The following is a 17,928-nucleotide window of genomic DNA, read 5'->3' as shown; positions in this document are numbered from 1 at the left end:
TTAAAATTGATAGAAATACGTACTCACATAAATTTTCGGCTCGCTCTGCCCGTCGTATTCGTAAAAATGGCACCTCGGTCGTCCATTGAATGCCGTAAAGTTATTCGCTACTTTTGAGAAGCTGTTTTTCAAAGGGACATTTGCCGGCCTACTAATAGCCCAAGAGATGCTGCCAGCCGAGGAGTTCAAGCATACGGGGATGAATTGCTCCAAGGCTTGAGCAGTTCTTCAAGGTCGGCTTTCATTGATTGAATATGAGGTTTTAGCGCGCCGATGCTACACAATCGATAAGGCGCGCCGTAGTCGAAAGCTCCGCAATAATTTGGGAATGTGTAACATGCACCAAATTTCCGAACACACTTGAGCATTTTCCCTTTTCGCCTCCATCAGAAAAGGGCGACCTTGCAGATGCCCAGCGGAGCGGAACGACAAGGTCAACAACAAAACAGGAGGACAAGCTGATTGTTTTTCAGTGGTTGAACACCCGTTCAATAGTGACAAAAACATTTTGAATGCACTAAGTAGCGATTAATATTACGGAGAAAAGTAACGAATAATTTTACGGAATTCAGTGGGAGCCGGAGGTGCCAGTTTTACGAATGCGACGGACCGAGCAAACAGACAATTTATGTGAGTACGTATTTCTATCATTTTTAAGTAATGAAGTAGGCAGCAAAAACGCCAAAATAGTTTCTTTTATATAACTTGCAAATTGCCTACCTCATGGCCAGCGGAGAGCGAGGTGGAATATATGTTCAGTGGCAAAATTACACAATAAACAAGGGGGATAAAGGTTCGCTATTCATATTGCTGGCATTTCGTCGTCGGTAGCACGTAACGCGAGACTGCGCTTAGTACGCGCTTCATTCGGGGACGCCGCTCGCAAGCCGCTATTCTCATCGTCTATAAACGATAAAGCACAAAACAAACAAATAAAACATTACGCGCAAGTGTTTATCAGGACGCGAGGAGCACTTGCGCCAAAGACCTCGCAATCGTCACGTTAGGCCCCAAATGTGCCACCGGGAAGAAAGGAGTGCTACAAAGACGTCGCTATGGGGTGCTTCAGTGACCATTGGAGCACCGCAGCAGGAAGCGAGAAAATCGGCGTGCCTGTGAGTAAAACAGGACGCGCATGCGTGCCGCGCCGGTGTCGACAACAGGCGCCGCGCCTCCAGAGCGCGCATCGGTGTCTTTTCCCACGCGCTCGCGTGGTCTGCAAAATTAAGTCCCCGACTTTACAATGCGATTGTGAAGCAGAAAAGCGTATTCGCAACTGAAGTCTGGAAAGAGGCCATGGTTGAAGTCCCATTTTTCTTCTTGAAGGAGAAAGCCAGGAATATTCGCTCTAACGAGAGGATGTAGTTGAAGGCGAAGATTTCGCATACTCGAAGACTAAAAATGAGACGGGCATCATTCATTCTGCCCACTACTTCCGAGCCATGACCAGGTTTAGAGCCAGGTTAAGAGCCAGTTCCGAGGCAGGTTTAGAAACAAAAGTTGTCTGTGGTCTCATAAATGTAGCAGCTTCGTGAAGCAAGTTTTAATATCAATGTAGACCATTAAATAGCGGGGTTTCATCTTTCCGTATTTCATACGAGTGTTAAAAAGGCGCAATATTGCCTGTAAATACACGCCAACCTCAATTAGTATATAACAACAATGACCCCTCTCCGAAACGCCTGTCAGTGCTTCAAGAAACCTCTAGGGCAGCGTAACGTCGAGTAGTTTGTTGCGTCAAGTCTTATTTCACAAGCAACGCTACTTACATGAATATATGCCTAAAACTACCAGTACCCTGTCGTATGAAACATGTTTTTTGCAGTAACTTACAATATTTGTACATACAGATAACAGAATATTTTAGTTTCCCTACCGGCAGTCGCCTGTGAAGTGTTAAGATGCGGTATTCCCATGACAGCTTACTATTAAACTATCAGGCTACCAATAGTTGCTACATCTGCAATGCTCAATGTCGTAAAGGCGGATGTATGACCTTATGAAAGCATTTATGAGAAAAACCTGTGTGGGTTTCCAGTGAGGACTGAGTAATGGGCAATTACGTTTCAAAAAAGGCTTCGAACGGGATAGATCTGTCACAAAACAAATACCGCAGTGGCAGCATCTGACACGTACTGTATTCAAGAACGTTCAACGGATGATTATTGAAAAGAAATATTCTCAAAAATACATCCCTGGTTCGCGAGACGGAAAAAAACTTTGCAAGCCAACAAAGAGAACTCAGTGCTTTCGAATAAGTGGCATGTCTAATAAGTCGCTCTGAAAAGGTGACATTATTTCCGGCACGGCTCAAAATTAGTTGATTGACTGATTGTAGGGTTTAGCGCGCCGACGCAACGCAGGCGATCAGCCGCGCCGTGGGGAGGGCTCCTGATTATTTTGACCACTTGAGGATCTTTAACGAGCGCCGAAATCTCGTATACACGGGTGTTTTTGCTTTTCGCCTCCATTAGAAAAGCGGCCGCGCGGCCGGCAATCGAATCCGCGTCCTCGGGCTCAGCTGCGCAACGTATTAGGCATTAAGCCACCGTGGCAGGTCACAGCTAAAAATTCTTTTTCCAATATTGCTTTCGCACACATAATTTGCAGCCTCTCATTTGGAAGTTCCATCTTTTGTCTAAACGAATTTAGTAGTCTACAGCACAGTAGTTTTAATTTCCGGAAGACTAACAGGGGTAGCTTCCCTTTACAGGGATAAAGGGGAGAAATAAGAAATCTTACTTGGTTCGAAGCTTTGTAGTTGAATTGTAACCAAGAATGAGCAGTATCACGCAAGGGGCACTCTGAGTAATCTTGCATCTTGGCGACGGTATTGGCGGCATTGCGGACCCCCAGCCCCCACCCATAAGCTGAAACCAACCGTGGCGATGTGTTTTAAGATGAAGGGTAAAAACAATCAAACGGTGACGTCGGAGCCCAAGTCAAACTCCGGCGGATGGGCTCCCTGTCTGTATACTAGGAAGGGAGATCCGAGACCGCTCTCGGTATCAGGGTAACCCGAGCGAAGAAAGTACCCCCTCCCCTGTTTTATATTGCAACCTATAGTATTTTATAACCCCCCCTCCCCCCCCCCCCCCACCAAACGTGATCGGTCCCTGAAAAGAGGCCGCACCGAAGTCTGATTTCCTTCATTGCCTTTGATCTCGCTCTCAAACCCCGATACTTTCTCGCGCTTTTTGATTATCTAAGCACTTGACAAGTCCCATCACTTCCCAGACTGTCGTTTTGATTTCCCAGTTTTTTGAAAGCCTTATCAGTAAGTAGTACAAGGCTGAGAAACTCACAACGGGAGAATTCCTGATTGAAGTAGAAAACAAACTACAGTCCTCTAACCTTCTCAAGCAAACGCGCATGCAGATGCGCAAGCCAAGATGCAAAACGCGCAAGTAAAGATTACGCCCCATCGCAGCCTTTATACCTGTAAGGGCGTGATCTCTGATAGAGATCTAATAAGTGAGACCGAAGCCGATCTGCTCGAGGGCCTTCCTGATTAGGGCGTGACGGCAGTAAGGCGAATAAGTATACGCCGAAACGAAGAATATAAGCAACCAAACACCTAATCTTGACGTTTCACCGCTCAACACTTCCTGAGTCGATGAACGCCGGCTTTACGAGGTGTCCGGTCTGGCCGTACGTGCCAAACCTACGCCGCTGCTTCAAGTGTCAGCGGTTTGGGCATGGTACAACCTCTTCCAGTGGTAAACAGACGTGTGCAAAATGTGGTGCACCAGTTCACCCAACCGACAATTTTAACCCAAGAGCTTCACTTGTGCGAACTCCCACTGATCGCACGCTGCCTACTTTAGTAGTTGGGAAAAGTTTAAACAACAAAAGCAGATCATTACCTTAAAGGTCAACGAGCACATCCCCTTCCCAGAGGCGCGACAAAGTTCGCCTCTGTCCCTCAGAGGAAGTACGCCGACGCAGCTCGCCGGGGGGTGGTACGGCGTGTGGGTTCGGCGGGGACCCAGAAGTACAACTCGGACCGCACCTGGTCCCACTCCCCTCCCTGGATAGCGGTTGCGGTGGCAACAAGCACCGAAGTGACCGTTCCCCCCCCCCCCCCCCCGTCTCTGCTTCCGCGGTTCCCAGTATATCTGTGGGCACCTTGGAGATGGAAATCGAGGGATCGTCAGTGAGTATACGCCCCGCCACACCGCCTGCGCCCCTCAAGGCGCTCCCAACGTTCGCGGCGGTGACGGCTGAAAGGAAGGGCACCCGCAAGGGTGCCAATTCTAGGAGGTCCGCTCCGCCGGGTACTACCCCATTCCCCCAAATCTGGTGACGAGATGGATGTGGTGCTTTTACTGTCTGCTTTGCAGCGGAAGGAGCGGGTCCCTTCATCCGAACCTCAAGAGAGACCAAAAAAACTGTCCGAGAGTTTAAGCCCCGAAAGACGATACATAAACGAATGCAAAAGGTATAAGCGTATGCCGAAATTCTCAAAGTAATCGTAAAATCTCGAAGTGCAATGTCGACGTACATAGACAGCATATCCCCAACCGTCTTGTTCAAGCGTTTCATTAATCCGTTCGTTTGGGGGTTGTACGCCGCCGTTCTTCTGTGTTTCGTGTTGCTGTAACGTAAGATTCCCTTGCATCAGCTCCGCAGTAAAGGCATTCCGCGGCCCGTGATTAGGACTTCAGGGGCGCTGTCTCCTTGCACCACTTGGCTTATGAAGAACTTTGCGACTTCTTGTGCAGTCCCCCACGAAAGCGCGGTGGTCTCTGCGTAGCGCGTCATGTATTCTGTCGCTACGACAATGCACTTGTTGTCGGATTGTGACGTAGGAAACGGCCCCAGGAGGTCCATTCCAATCTGCTAGAAGGGCCTCGATGGGACGGCGATCGGCTACAGAAGTCCGGTGGGTCTCGTAGGTGGCATTTTTTGTCACTGGCAGTCAAGGCAGCTCCGGATGTAGTGGGTGACGTCGGGTGCAAGGCGCGGCCAGTAGTACTTCGCCTTGATTTTTCCAATTGTGCGAGCTGGTCCGAGATGTCCGGAAGACGGGTCGTCGTGGCACGCTTCCCAAATTTTGTCACGAAGATCTGCCGGTATGACAAGAAGATAATTTGTTCTCGTTCCGGGGCGGAAATTCTCCTTCACGAGGACGACGTTTTTCAGGCTGAATGCAGGTAAGTTGCGTTTGCAGGCCCTGGGCATAGCGACGTTGCATCATTTGAGGTAGTCAATCGTGACGCGTAGATCGGGGTCAGCATGCTGCAGGGCGGCCAGGTCACTGTCAGTCACGACTCAGAAGAACGCGCTGTCGTCATCGGAGTCTTGTGGTTGTGGGTCGACGGGGGCGCGGGACAGTCAGTCGGCGTCGGAGTGTGTCCTGCCGGATTTATAGGTTATTATAACGTCGAACTCTTAAGGTGCAAGCTCCACTGCCCAAGACGCCGAGTACCACCCAGGGGATCGTGTGTGGGTTTAGACACCCATCCGACGACGCGGACTCAGTGGGAAGCTTCTGCGACGGTATGTCGGACACTACCGGATTCTACGATGTGTTGGCCAACTTACCTACGAAGTGATCCGTGATGTTGATTCCGGCACATCACGACGATGCACGCTACCCGAAGTTGTCCACGTGGTTCACGTGAAAGCTTACTGGGCAATATGACGGACTTTTTTGTTGTTGTTTGTTCGGACTTCCGTTTTATTTTAGCATCGGGTCCATGCACTCTTAGAAGGGATAGTAATGGCGCGAACTATGCATCGGGTTTGTTTGCTTATGTTTTCTTTTTACTACCCGGCCACACCCGGCTGTGTTATCTGTGTCCCAAGCGAAGAGCGTGTTCATTTTCTTTATTTTTATGCCGCACGGGTTATCTCATTCTGATACAGAGAGCGTATCGCTCTAACTTCACTAGCCTCGAATAATCTTCTTTGATCTACAATGTTCTAGATGTAACTTTACGGTTCGAGAAATACCCGCGCCGAAACATAAAAGCCTGCAGAGCAGACGCCGCGGTATTCGAATCGCGGATGCTCGCCCGCACACATCACTTTGTTGACTGCTGCTTCGCCGCCTGTGTATTCTTTGACTTGTTAGGGGAGCACAAGTTCGCTCCAATAAACGTGTTTTCCTTCAAGAAAACTGCGTCGTCTTTGAATTAGGGACGGTATGTTGGCTACCGGATCACTGCGGGAATAAAGGAAATGAAACCGGGGACCAAAAGGCCGTCGCTGCGGCACACACGAACACAGTGGACATTACAAAAATATGCGATACCTACACCTTCGCAGAACGTGTTAGGCCGAGTGGAGTACACAGACAGAAAAGTTACCCCTAATAAAACCACGCCTACGGCCATACACTACTGACTCACACAACAGATTCATCGAAGTTGCCCTAGCTAGATTACGGATGGGCTCCACACACGCGACACACTTTCATCTGCTCACTGCATCTCCAAAACCCTTGTGTAGCAGGTGCGGGAGGGCCTATCCGCAAGTAACATTATAATTACAAGCAAACCTCTCCACACAACAAGACAAATACACTTCCCTCAACTATACGAACCACACATTTAACTACACCCAGCATTGTTTTTTGCGGATGAATGCATGATTTCTCTGCAACGCATTTTTGCTGTTCTTAGGGAAACGACATTTTTACACCCCATTTTCTGTCAAGCATAGTTTTTAAGACCTAATTCCATACCACGTACAATCACCACCTGCTCTTCCACAACAGCCATCGTCATCTTATCTAGCTGATTTTACTTGTGTTTTTTGTTCAGTCATTTTGGTTTATCTTCCCTCCTCATACATAACCACTGCTTCACGGCCTTTGCCCTAGTTGGCCTAGCGCCATAAACTTCGAGCCATCATCAGCAGAATGTGCAGTTTCTGAAGAAGTTTAACTTTATTTCACATGTAATGCCTTCCGAAAAAAGAAAGTCTGTGCGCCGGTTGCCCCCATTGGAAGAACAAGAGTAAGGATGTTACAAAAGAAAAGATTCCACTGTGCTTTCGTGTTGTCCAGGGTTTTTATATTTCGTTTTCCACCAATTCTGGAATTTTTGCGAACTTTTGGTTGTTTGCGTTCAACATTTACAGGTCGAATGTTAAAGCAACGCGCTAATTTAGCACTTTCCGCGCAAGCCCACATTAGATAATTAGAGGAGAGGACAGTGAGAGGGAAGCGGTACATTCAACTACGCTTATCTTGTTAAAATTGCCGTACATTTACGCGCACTGTAAGTACATGGTGTTTTATATAACAGGAACAAATAAAATATTTGGAATCAACAGTATTGTCTGTTAAAGCTGAACGATGCTGTTTGATGCGCGAAAAGTTACTCTTAATGCACTCACGTGTGGTTGTGCTGTTTCCATATACAATACAAGGATGGTATAAAAAAGTGGTTGTTGGCATTTAGCAAAAGTCTAAATTAAATATTTCGTCAAAAGCAAACGTCTTTAGACCCTTACTGGTTTTAAAGCAAAGCCGAATTTGCTTGCGATCTCGCAGCAAGCGTACATGAATAAAACGGCGTATGGTGTTGGTCTAGTGTAATTGGTTCGACGATTTGCGGCTGTTTTTATTGTCCAGTTTCAACCTTTTCCGCAGCTGCATTATCTGCATTGTCGGTCATGTCTACGCGCGCACCCATCACAGCTAACCGCTTACGGCTGTGCGTGATGGTGGTCGAGGGGCACATACACGCACAACCAGACTTGATGACTCACCGCATGCATGCCAGTTTTTCTGCTAGTCGTTTGCATGTGGTCCTCCCACTTGCCGATGGGACCCGAATGCGGCCCTCTGTGGCCGATGGTTTTGGCTGGTGTGCTACACAGAAAGTAAGATGCATACGGCATAAAATAAAAACGAACAGCCGCATGTCTGACTGCTTGAAGAAAACTCCATCCCTTCCAAGTTTCTTTATTTGGATTATCAACAAAACACACTAAAGCGCAAACTACAAAGCAAAGCGATTCTTCTCAGCCCTCTTTAAACAGCGCAAAGTGATTTCGCTCAACTAATTTCTTCAAGAAATCAACGTGCGGTATTTTAAAAGCAAAGCTTTTTACCTCTACCCCCCAAGGGTTCTTCCGCGACCGTCGGTGTCAACAAAAAACTCCCGCGAACAAATAAAAGGATTTACTGGCACCGCCAGGAATCGAACCCGGAACTAATAGAGTAGCAAAACCATATCCCGTTGTATTACTGATTCAGCTACGAGCCCACGCGGATACGGGGAACACAAGTGGTGCACTCACCGAAGTTATCTACGGGTTTCACTCCTGCATTCTCCCTGAATACCAAGTGATAGCGATGAAACGAAGCTCCACCAAACCATGGCATCTCACTTCTAGTACTCCAATGTGCTAAAGACTCTGGCTTCCAGGGTTCACGTAAAAATCTGAGATCCTTGTCTTCCGCCCTCAGGCCAAACGACACCTCAACGAACACCTTCAAATACTCCTTGATGGCCTGGCCATCACTCCAAGCCCCACCATCAAGATCCTGCACCTACAACTTCAGGCCATCACCAACAGTGACATATCCTTGCAGCGACTCAAACACGGCATCAATGAAATCATACATATGATCAGGCGCGTTGCCACCAAGAAACGAGGCGTCAAGAAATCCGATATCTTTCGATGAGTTCAAGCTTTTGTCCTTTCGAGAATCACTTATGTCAATCCAATGTTTTCTTCTCTGAAGGAGGACATAAAGATGCTTTATATATTGATTAGAAAGCCGGTTGTGCAATCCATTCGTTTTCGTATGAGTGCGTCCCTAGAGAGGCTTCTTACCACGGGGCTCTACAACAGGGTTGAAGAACTGATAGAGGGTCATCTTTCTATCCAGAAGCTCGGAATGAGCAGAACTGCGGCGGTTCGGCGCATCCTTCACCAGATTGGCTGGCCGGCACAGAATGTCACTCCGCTTTATGTACTCCTGTACTTTTGGCGACAAATTAAAGATGCTTCTTTTCCTTAGAAATATGAACCCCTCACACGACGAGGGTCGCCGACAACCACGGGCTCAAGCACTGAACACCACCCTCGGTGGGGTTCATGCAGGTATCTAAATAGACGCCTCCCAACATCCAGGGCAGCAGTACGCGATCATCGTGGCTACCGCCCGAACCAACATCCTTGCTTGTGCCTCACACAAGGCCGAAGACATGACGGCAGCAGAAGAGGCAGCCATCGACTTGGCTCTCACTCAACCAGGGGTTCGTAAGGTAGTCAGCAATTCCCTACAATCCTACCGGAATTACCATTCAGTTTGGGTGTCCCGATCTCACTGCGTGTACTAAAAACCCACTCCCTAAGTGGTTCCATACAGCTCATCTGGACACCCGCTTACGCTTCCATGGAGGGTAACGCATACGCCGACCCACAAGCCTGCACTTTTATCCCCCGTGCTATGGAGCTGCACGAGGACAGTCACCGGCTTGTCTCGTTTAGCGACATAACCCAGCATTATCGCCTTCTCAGACAGACCGTGCCTTCGCCTTACTGTGACCTTTCATAGAACAACAAACTACGCTACGGCTCATCAAATCCGGCTCCTTCCCACACCCGACGCGTGTTCACTTAATGCAATCGAAACGCTACGAGGCTGCATGTAAATTTTGCTCAGACGTAGAACACTCTGCCACATAATCGGGGTGTGGGACTTTAGCCCTGAGCAGCCTCCTTTCTTTCCATCAACTACCGCACAAGAGCAATGGGAGATGCTGCTGTCCAGCCCTTCTCTGCCCACCCAGCTTCAGCTGGTGGCCAGAGCATAGGAGCGCGGACTGAATTCGCGCTATAGTGAAGATTGGTCCACTCCCCTCGGCCGCACACCGGGCCGTTAATAAATCTGAATAGACGTATTTCCTCCCCTACTCCTCCTCCTTGTACTTCTCTTGCTCCTACTCTTTTTATCTCTACCGCCGATCTCGTCGCCTCCATGCGCGATGGCAGAGACGGATAAGTAAGATCGTCTAAGACCAGGTTTCAGCTTTATTTTATAAAAAAAGAGTTTCCACTCGTGCTACAGAAATACAACGCAACCAACCACCTTAGCAAGAATATCTCTTTGAAGTAATACAGGGTGTGGTTAAGTGAATTTCACTTCCCTGTTGTTTCACTATTTGTGGAGCAACGTGACTGAATTTATGTGACGTCGCATGGCTCATCGTTGTGGGGACCATTTAGAGCTCTGCGTTCCGACAACAATCACAGGGTGGATTGGCGCTAATTTTTTTTTATAGTACGGTTCTGTATAAGCGGCGTGTACCTGTTAACTTTCACATTTCGTTTTAAAAAAGCGACAAAGCAAAGAGAACCTTACATTGCACAATCCGGACTCATCGGAAATATTTTAAATGCCCATATTATTTTCAAACAGTGCCGACGCTTCGTACAATCATATTGTTGCGTCTTACTAGACGGAGGTGTAGACAGCCGGATGGAGATGTACCTGTTTATTAGACGTAGCGCTAGACCGAAGAGTACAGGTAGCACGGCGAGTATCAGCGAAGATGGCTGAATCGTTCTGCCCGCGAGCGGTGGACCCACACACTTGCGTCGTCGTCTTCGAACACCTGGCTGGCAAGGAGAGGGAACGTAACACTCACTGGGGATTGAAACAAACACTGCACGGCGATCACGCATACCGCAAGCAGGGGATCGCTGCTTGATAAATATCCATGTGACATTTTCCCCCTCGTCGAGAGAGCATCGTCCCGATGCGTGGAAAGCTCTGGAAAAAAAAATGAATGCGCTCGAGGAATTGTCCCTCAACGTGTCAGGTAGAGCTTCATACGCACGACATGAACGACGTCAGGGCGGCGGTGACGCCGGCGTTGAGAAACGATTCCGTCGTCCACAACCTCATAGGTTACCTCGCTAAGTTGGCGCAAAACTCTATAGGGACGAAAGTAGCCTTTGAGGAGCTTTTCAGAGAGTCCTCGACGTCAAACAGGAGCCCATACACAGTCTCGTTCGCCGGGTTTGAAAACGACAGTCCTGTGACGGGGGTTGTAACGGTGGGTGTCGTAGCGCTGTTGCTGCCTTGTTCGTAAGCGCGCCAGTTGACGCGCCTCTTCCGTTCGTTCCGTAAGCTCGTTTAGCTGCATGTTGTCGTTGCTGGTGTCATGAGGCAGCATTGCGCCCAACATAGTGGTCACGGGACGGCCGTAAAGGAGGAAGAACGGCGTCATCCGGGTCGTGTCTTGTTGAGCCGTATTCTAAGCGAATGTCGCGTATGGCAACACGGCGTCCCAGGTCTTCTGCCCGGCGTTGGTGTACATACTCAGCATATCCGCTATTATTTTGTTGAGCCGTTCAGTCAACCCGTTTGTCTGCGGGTGGTACGCTGTTGAGGTCTGATGTGCTGTACCGCTGAGTTGCATCACTGCGTCGACAAGCCAATCAGTAAACGCTTTGCCTCTGTCCGTAATAACAATGGCCGGGGCACCATGCCGGAGAACAATGTTGTCGATGAAAAACTTGGCAACCTCGAATGCAGTTCCTCTTTGGAGGGCTTTTGTTTCGGCAAACCGAGTGAGGTAGTCGGTAGCGACTACAATTCACTTGTTTCCCGCAGACGACGTAGGGAATGGTGCCAACAGGTCCATCCCGACCTGTTCAAACGGCTTCTCGGGGATTTGGACATGGTGCAGGAGGCCCGCTGGCCGGAGTGGTGGCGCTTTCCGTCGTTGACATTCACGGTGCATGTGCACGTAATGCCGCACGGCTGCAGAAAGTTTTGGCAAGTAGTGTGACTGCTGGATCCTAGTCAGTGTGCGAGTGAAGCCGACGTGACCCGCCCTCAGCTCATCGTGGCAAGCCTGCAGAACCTCGTTACGAAGTACTGCAGGTACAAGAAGCAGGAAGCTTCGGCCACGCGGAGAAAAGTTCGCTTTATACGGGACACCACCGCAGAGACTGAAGGATGACAGCGCTCTTGAAAACACCCGCGGCACAGTGGGTGAACGTCCCTCCAAGAAATCATTCAGTGGCCGTAGCTCGGAGTCCCCCCGTTGCTGCTCTTACACGGAGGATGTGTCCAGCACTCCAAGAAAAGCGTCGTCATCGGTTTAGTCATTCGCCGACGCAGGGCAAGCTGGTGCTCGCGAGAGGCAATCGGTGTCGGCATGCTCTTGGCCGGACTTGTAAATGACTTTCACGTCGAATTCTTGAAGCCGAAGGCTCCACCGAGCTAATTGACCAGACGGGTCTTTTAGACTCATCAACCAGCAGAGTGAGTGATGGTCACTGACCACTGTAAATGGACGGCCATACAGGTAGGGCCGAAATTTAAGTACTGCCCAAACGACGGCGAGGCACTCCTTTTCGGTGGCCGAGTAGTTGGCTTCCGAAGAAGACAACGTTCGGCTGGCGTACGCTATCACCCTTTCGAGGCCGTCTTGCAACTGCAGAAGAACCGCTCCGAGTCCAACGTTACTGGCGTCGGTATGGAGCATGGTGGTGGCGTTTTTGTCGAAATGGGCCAAGATAGGAGGTGTTTGCAACCGCTGGCGCAGCTCGTCGAACGCCCTCTGTTGCTCGTCATTCCAAAGGAACACGACATCGTCCCTTGTAAGGATGGTCAGCGGAGCTGCAATATGGGCGAAGTTCTGTATAAATCTTCGGTAATAGGAGCATAGCCCGAAAAAGCGCCTCATGGCTTTCTTGTTTGTATGCACGGGGAACTGGGATACCGCTTCAGTCTTAGTAGGATCAGGTCAAACTCCGGCACTGCTAACTACATGGCCGAGGAACAGGAGTTCCTCGTACCCAAAATGACACTTCTCAGGCCTTAGCGTAAGTCCGGCGGATCCTATTGCCTCGAAGATGGACTTGAGGCGTTCGAGGTGTTCTTCAAACGTTGTGGAAAACACGATCACGTCGTCCAGATACACCAAGCAAGTTTGCCACTTTAGGCCCTACAGCACGGTGTCCATCAGTCTTTGAAAAGTGTCTGGCGCGGAACACAACCCGAACGGCAACACTTTAAATTCGTACAGCACATCAGGCGTCACGAAAGCGGTTTTCTCGCGGTCCCGTTCATTGACCTCGATCTGCCATACCCGCTTTTTAAGTCCATAGACGAAAAATAGCGGGCGTGTCGTACTCTGTCGAGGGAGTCGTCAATGCGAGGCAACGGGTAGACATCTTTTTTGGTGACCTCGTTGAGTTTGCGGTAGTCCACACAAAACCGTAATGTCCCATCTTTCTTTTTCACTAAAACTACGGGCGACGCCCAAGGACTATTCGACGGTGCGATGACGTCGTCTTCCAGCATTGGCTGTACTTGCCGCCGTATTGCATCGCGCTCCTTGGGGGCCACACGGTACGGGTTCTGACAGATGGGCCTCGTCGTTTCTCCGGTAATTATTCTGTGCTTTGTCAGATGCGTGTAACGGACACCTGACGTGGAGTAAAAACAGTGCGCATACTGCTTCAGTAGGTCGAGGAGCGCTCCGCGTTTTTCTGATGACAGGTTGGTGCTGACGTCTATTGCGAGTTTAGTGCTGGCTGTTGCGGTGGCACTAGTTTGAAGCACAAAACAGCCCTATGTGTCGTCCACAGCTTCAAAGAAGGCTACAGTAGTCCCTTTCAGGATGTGCTGGCGTTCATTGGCGAAATTGGTGAGCAGGAGGTTTCCGCGGCTACAGGACAGGTGCAGCAGGCATCTCGCGATGGCAAAGCCGTGGTCGAGGAACAGCGATGTGTGCAGCTCGGCAACGCCATCGGCAGTGCAAGGACCGTCGCACTCTACTGAGACAAACGCGCAGGATCGTGGCGGCACACTTACGTCTTCAGCGGCGATACGCAGCGGTAGACGTCGGTTCTCGGTGAGCTGTACTGGAGGCAGGTGCGTCGATAGGCTCACCCAGCCCTCGCCTATGTCTATAACGGCGTCGTAGTCCCGCAAGAAATTCTTGCCGAAGATTACGTCTTTGAAGTAACGAGGGAGAATGACAAAAGTGCCAACAAAGTCAGTGTCTCCTAGACGTATCCTGGCCGTGCATTTGCCGACTGGTGTCATCAGGTGGCCGCCTGTGGACCGAAACTGAGGCCCGTCCCACGGAGACTTTACCTTGCGCAACTGCTCGGCAAATAGCTGCCTCACGATAGAATAGTCTGCTCCGGTGTCCACCAAAGCGGTCACCTCATGCCCGTCGATGGTAACGCTGAGCTCAGCACTAGCGCCTTCGTCGGCGTTAAGGTTCGTCGTCGTGGTGTGCTTGCACAGCGGCAATACTCTATGGGCGCTTTGTTCTCGTCGAGTGGTCGCGGCAAAACCATTGGTTGACGTCGGTGGTGGTGGGAGGCCTTCCGAGCTTCTGCAATCGGCAACCTTGCCTCCCGAGGTCGCTTCGTCTAGTTTCCCCGCCGGGAGCTGGAAAACCGGACGTCGGGGTCGTCTCGAGGAGCGCGACGGGTCGGCGGGAGGTGCGGTGCCGGAGAAGGTGAGCGAGATCGACGAGTAGGCGACGTGGTGTTGCGTGCGGAGAGGTAGTTGGCGATTTCGGTCGGCCGCTGACCACGACGGGGAGGAGGAGCAGCCGGAGAGAAGCCACGTAGTCCTATCTCGCGGTAAGGGCACCGTCTGTAGACGTGGCCAGGCTCCCCGCAGTGATATAAAAGGGGTTGCAAGTCAGCTGTGCGCCACAAATCCGTTTTGCGAACCCGGGTCGGTTGGAATTTTGCCTGCGAAGTGGGCCACGACTGCACAGCCGGTGGTGGCTGACGGAAAGGGACAGTCGGCAGGTTTGGTGGCTGCTGACGCATTTCTGCTGCGTAGCTTGCGGGGCTCTCATGCACGGGAGGGTCGGGAGGCTAGAATGCTCGGCGCAGCTCCTCACGCACAATCCTGGCCACGGAGGGTGTCGGCTGTGGAGTCGCAATGCCAAGCTTGCCTAGCTCTTCGCGCAAGATCGACTTGATCAGTTCCCGCTAAGAGCGGTCGTCGGTCGTCGGTCGTCAGGCTAGCAGTGATTACGGGAGCGTTGGCTGACCTCCGAGAATACTGACGACTTCGCTCCTGCACAGCCCGCTCGATAGCCGTGGACTCCCTAATGAACTCTTGCACAGTGCGCGGCGGATTTTGGACAAGGCCAGCAAAAAGCTGCTCCTTGACGCCGTGCACAAGGTAGCGAAGTTTCTTCGCGTCCGACATGGCAGGATCAGCGCGGCGAAAAAGGCGTGCCATGTCCTCGGCAAACATGGTGACACTTTCGTTGGGTTTCTGGATTCTCGACTCCAGCAACCGCAGTTCGTGCTCAGGACGATCCGGGTCGGAAAAGGCTTCCTGAAGCTCCTGGCGGAAGTCGGTCCACGTCGTGAATGTAGCCTCATGGTTCCCGTACGAAATGCGAGCACCGTCTTCCAACGAGTAGTATACCTGCCGCAGTTTGAGCGCATCATCCCACTTATTAAAAGTGGCAACACGCTCGAAGTGAGCAATCCAGTCTTCCACGTCCTGTAAGGCATCCCCGTGGAATTTATTGGGTTCGCGAGGCTGGTGAATTACCACCTGTGGTGCGGCCATAATGGGAGCTTGCGAGGCCTTACGGGTGCGGACATTGGAAAGGCCCGGTAATTCAGGAGAGAGACCGAGCTTGCGCCGTCTGCTCCGATGGACCGCCGTGTTGATGAGACACGTCCTTTCTGGGCTGGCGCCGGACAGGGATCCAGGCATCCGAAAACCCGGCTCCTCCACCAGCGTTGTGCCTTAGTAGACGGAGGTGTACACAGCAGGATGGAGACGTACCTATTTATTAGGCGTAGCGCTACACCGAAGTGTACAGGTAGCACGGCGAGTCTCAGCGAAGATGGCTGAATCGTTCTTTCCGCGAGCGGTGGACCCACACACATGCGTCGTCGTCTTCGAACACCTGGCTGGCAAGGAGAGGGAACGTAACACTCGCTGGGGATTTAACACTAACACTGCACGGCGATCACGCATACCGCAAGCAGGGGATCGCTGCTTGATAAATATCCACGTGACAATATTAACTAAGGCAACTAAAGAGAAATCGGCTCAGTAAGTATTCAACCACATGTATATTGCTATGTAGAAAATTTGCATATATGTCAGGAAGGATAATCAGTGTCGCCACAGTGATGCCACTGTTAAGGCTTATCATCCCTACCCTATACTATACCCAAAAGCAAACGACCACTATCTGAAGAAATAAAAGGTACTGTGACAGGCAGGAAATACTTTGTGGTCGCATGCCCGCTTAGAAAAGGCCAGGGATCCGTACAAGCATAGACACTTCCGATCACCCACCAAAATGCAACAGAACCCGCCCTAACAAGCATGCACAAAAGCGGCATCTTTTACAATACACTGCGCGTACGTAGCGCCCGACTCGACCTCTATACGTGCAGTGCACCATACGCCAGAATGACCGGGAACGGAGCATTTTTGGGTGACGGGTGTGTTATTTTCAAGGAATTGCCAATTGGGCATACTAAGCTGCGCGTTACACACTATTTCCGGAGTCTATCACGTCTTGTGTGAACACCTGGACCCACGCGCGCCATGAAATCTTCGAAATGGCCAGGAAAGGAGGAACGCGTTCATTCATCCCAACTCGCCTTTCTCACTCCGTTTGTGTCCTAACAGGACTCTAGCAGGAGTAAAAGACCAGCGAGGGTTCTACCACGCACTCTTAAAAAAATGATCGGTCTGGGGAATACCGATGATATGTCCATATAACAAACTACAGACGATATAAAACGTCAGCATGCATTCACCCTATGGAACGCGATTTAGAGCTACTCAAAAGATGAATACACGAAACCGTGGAGCGACGAACTACATTGCCAAAACACATGCGGCGCAAGTCAACCCTTGAATTATGCTCAGTGAACACCACACTAAAAGCACAGAAGAGACTGCTATACTGAGAGGAATGCGTGCTCCCTTCCTATTTAGAGTTTGTTGTGGGAGTGGCCGACAGACCGATACTCTCCTACTTCCCTATAAAAAACAACAGGCAGAAGTTTAACTAGTAATTAAGATCTCTTAAGTTTGTCAGACAAGCTGCAGCGCACACAATAGGTTTTCATAAAAAAACTGACTGTACCAGATAATGTCCTTTGTATATTGTGAAATGAAAGTTCTGCACATTCGGGGCCATTTCGACGAATTCCGGTGCAATCACTATCTACAAATCACATTAGAAGCAAGAGATGTATACCATTTTAAGAGCAGGTATTTTTGACTGCAGATGCATGGGGAAAGAACCGGAGGTGAAGGGACTGCAGGAGCCTGAAAACAGCAACTTGCATTTCGATAAGTTCTACATAGCTCGAGGCAAGTTGCCAGATTTGTGTGAAGTATTTAAGAGTTGTTATTAGGTTCTGTGATTGATTTCGGGAGAAAACACAATCTAAGAATAAATGACCCTATATTTATTTTTTGAAGACAGCTAACATCTTTAATCACTGCCAAGATAGATTTTTTCAATTCAACTTCTAATCACAATAGTAAAAGGTTACAAAATGCACTATAATCCCACAAATAACATTACACTTTTCGTCACCAAAATCTTCAAATTCTTCCTCAAACTTCACTTAATATTGTTGTGGGGAAGATAGTAAAAAACTTTCTCAATTTATGCCCTTTGGAATGAAAGAAGTTTTAAGGTAAAAAAGGTATTTTGAAGCTCATTGTGGTAAGCATATTGCAAATTCTACAAATATCGTACCTTTGCAAATACGTGTAAATACTGCTCCAGTTTAAGTAGCTTGTAAAGGCATAATTTCAAGAACACTCCAGTGCCAATTACCGGGTTTGTTAAAACATTGTCAAAGAGATATTATTAGCTAGGATTTATTGATTTTGCAAGCACTTCTCGCCATTACATCTCCTTGCTTGCTTGCACGCACGCAATTTTATTGCACTATTGTCGGAAAAGAAATGTA

The sequence above is a fragment of the Haemaphysalis longicornis genome, unplaced genomic scaffold (assembly GCF_048455015.1).
Source record: "Haemaphysalis longicornis isolate Haplotype H1 unplaced genomic scaffold, Haemaphysalis longicornis Haplotype H1 scaffold_13, whole genome shotgun sequence".
NCBI classification, from domain to species: Eukaryota; Metazoa; Arthropoda; class Arachnida; order Ixodida; family Ixodidae; genus Haemaphysalis; species Haemaphysalis longicornis.
The sequence above is the reverse complement of the archived record's forward strand: the minus strand, read 5'-3'. Positions refer to the sequence as shown.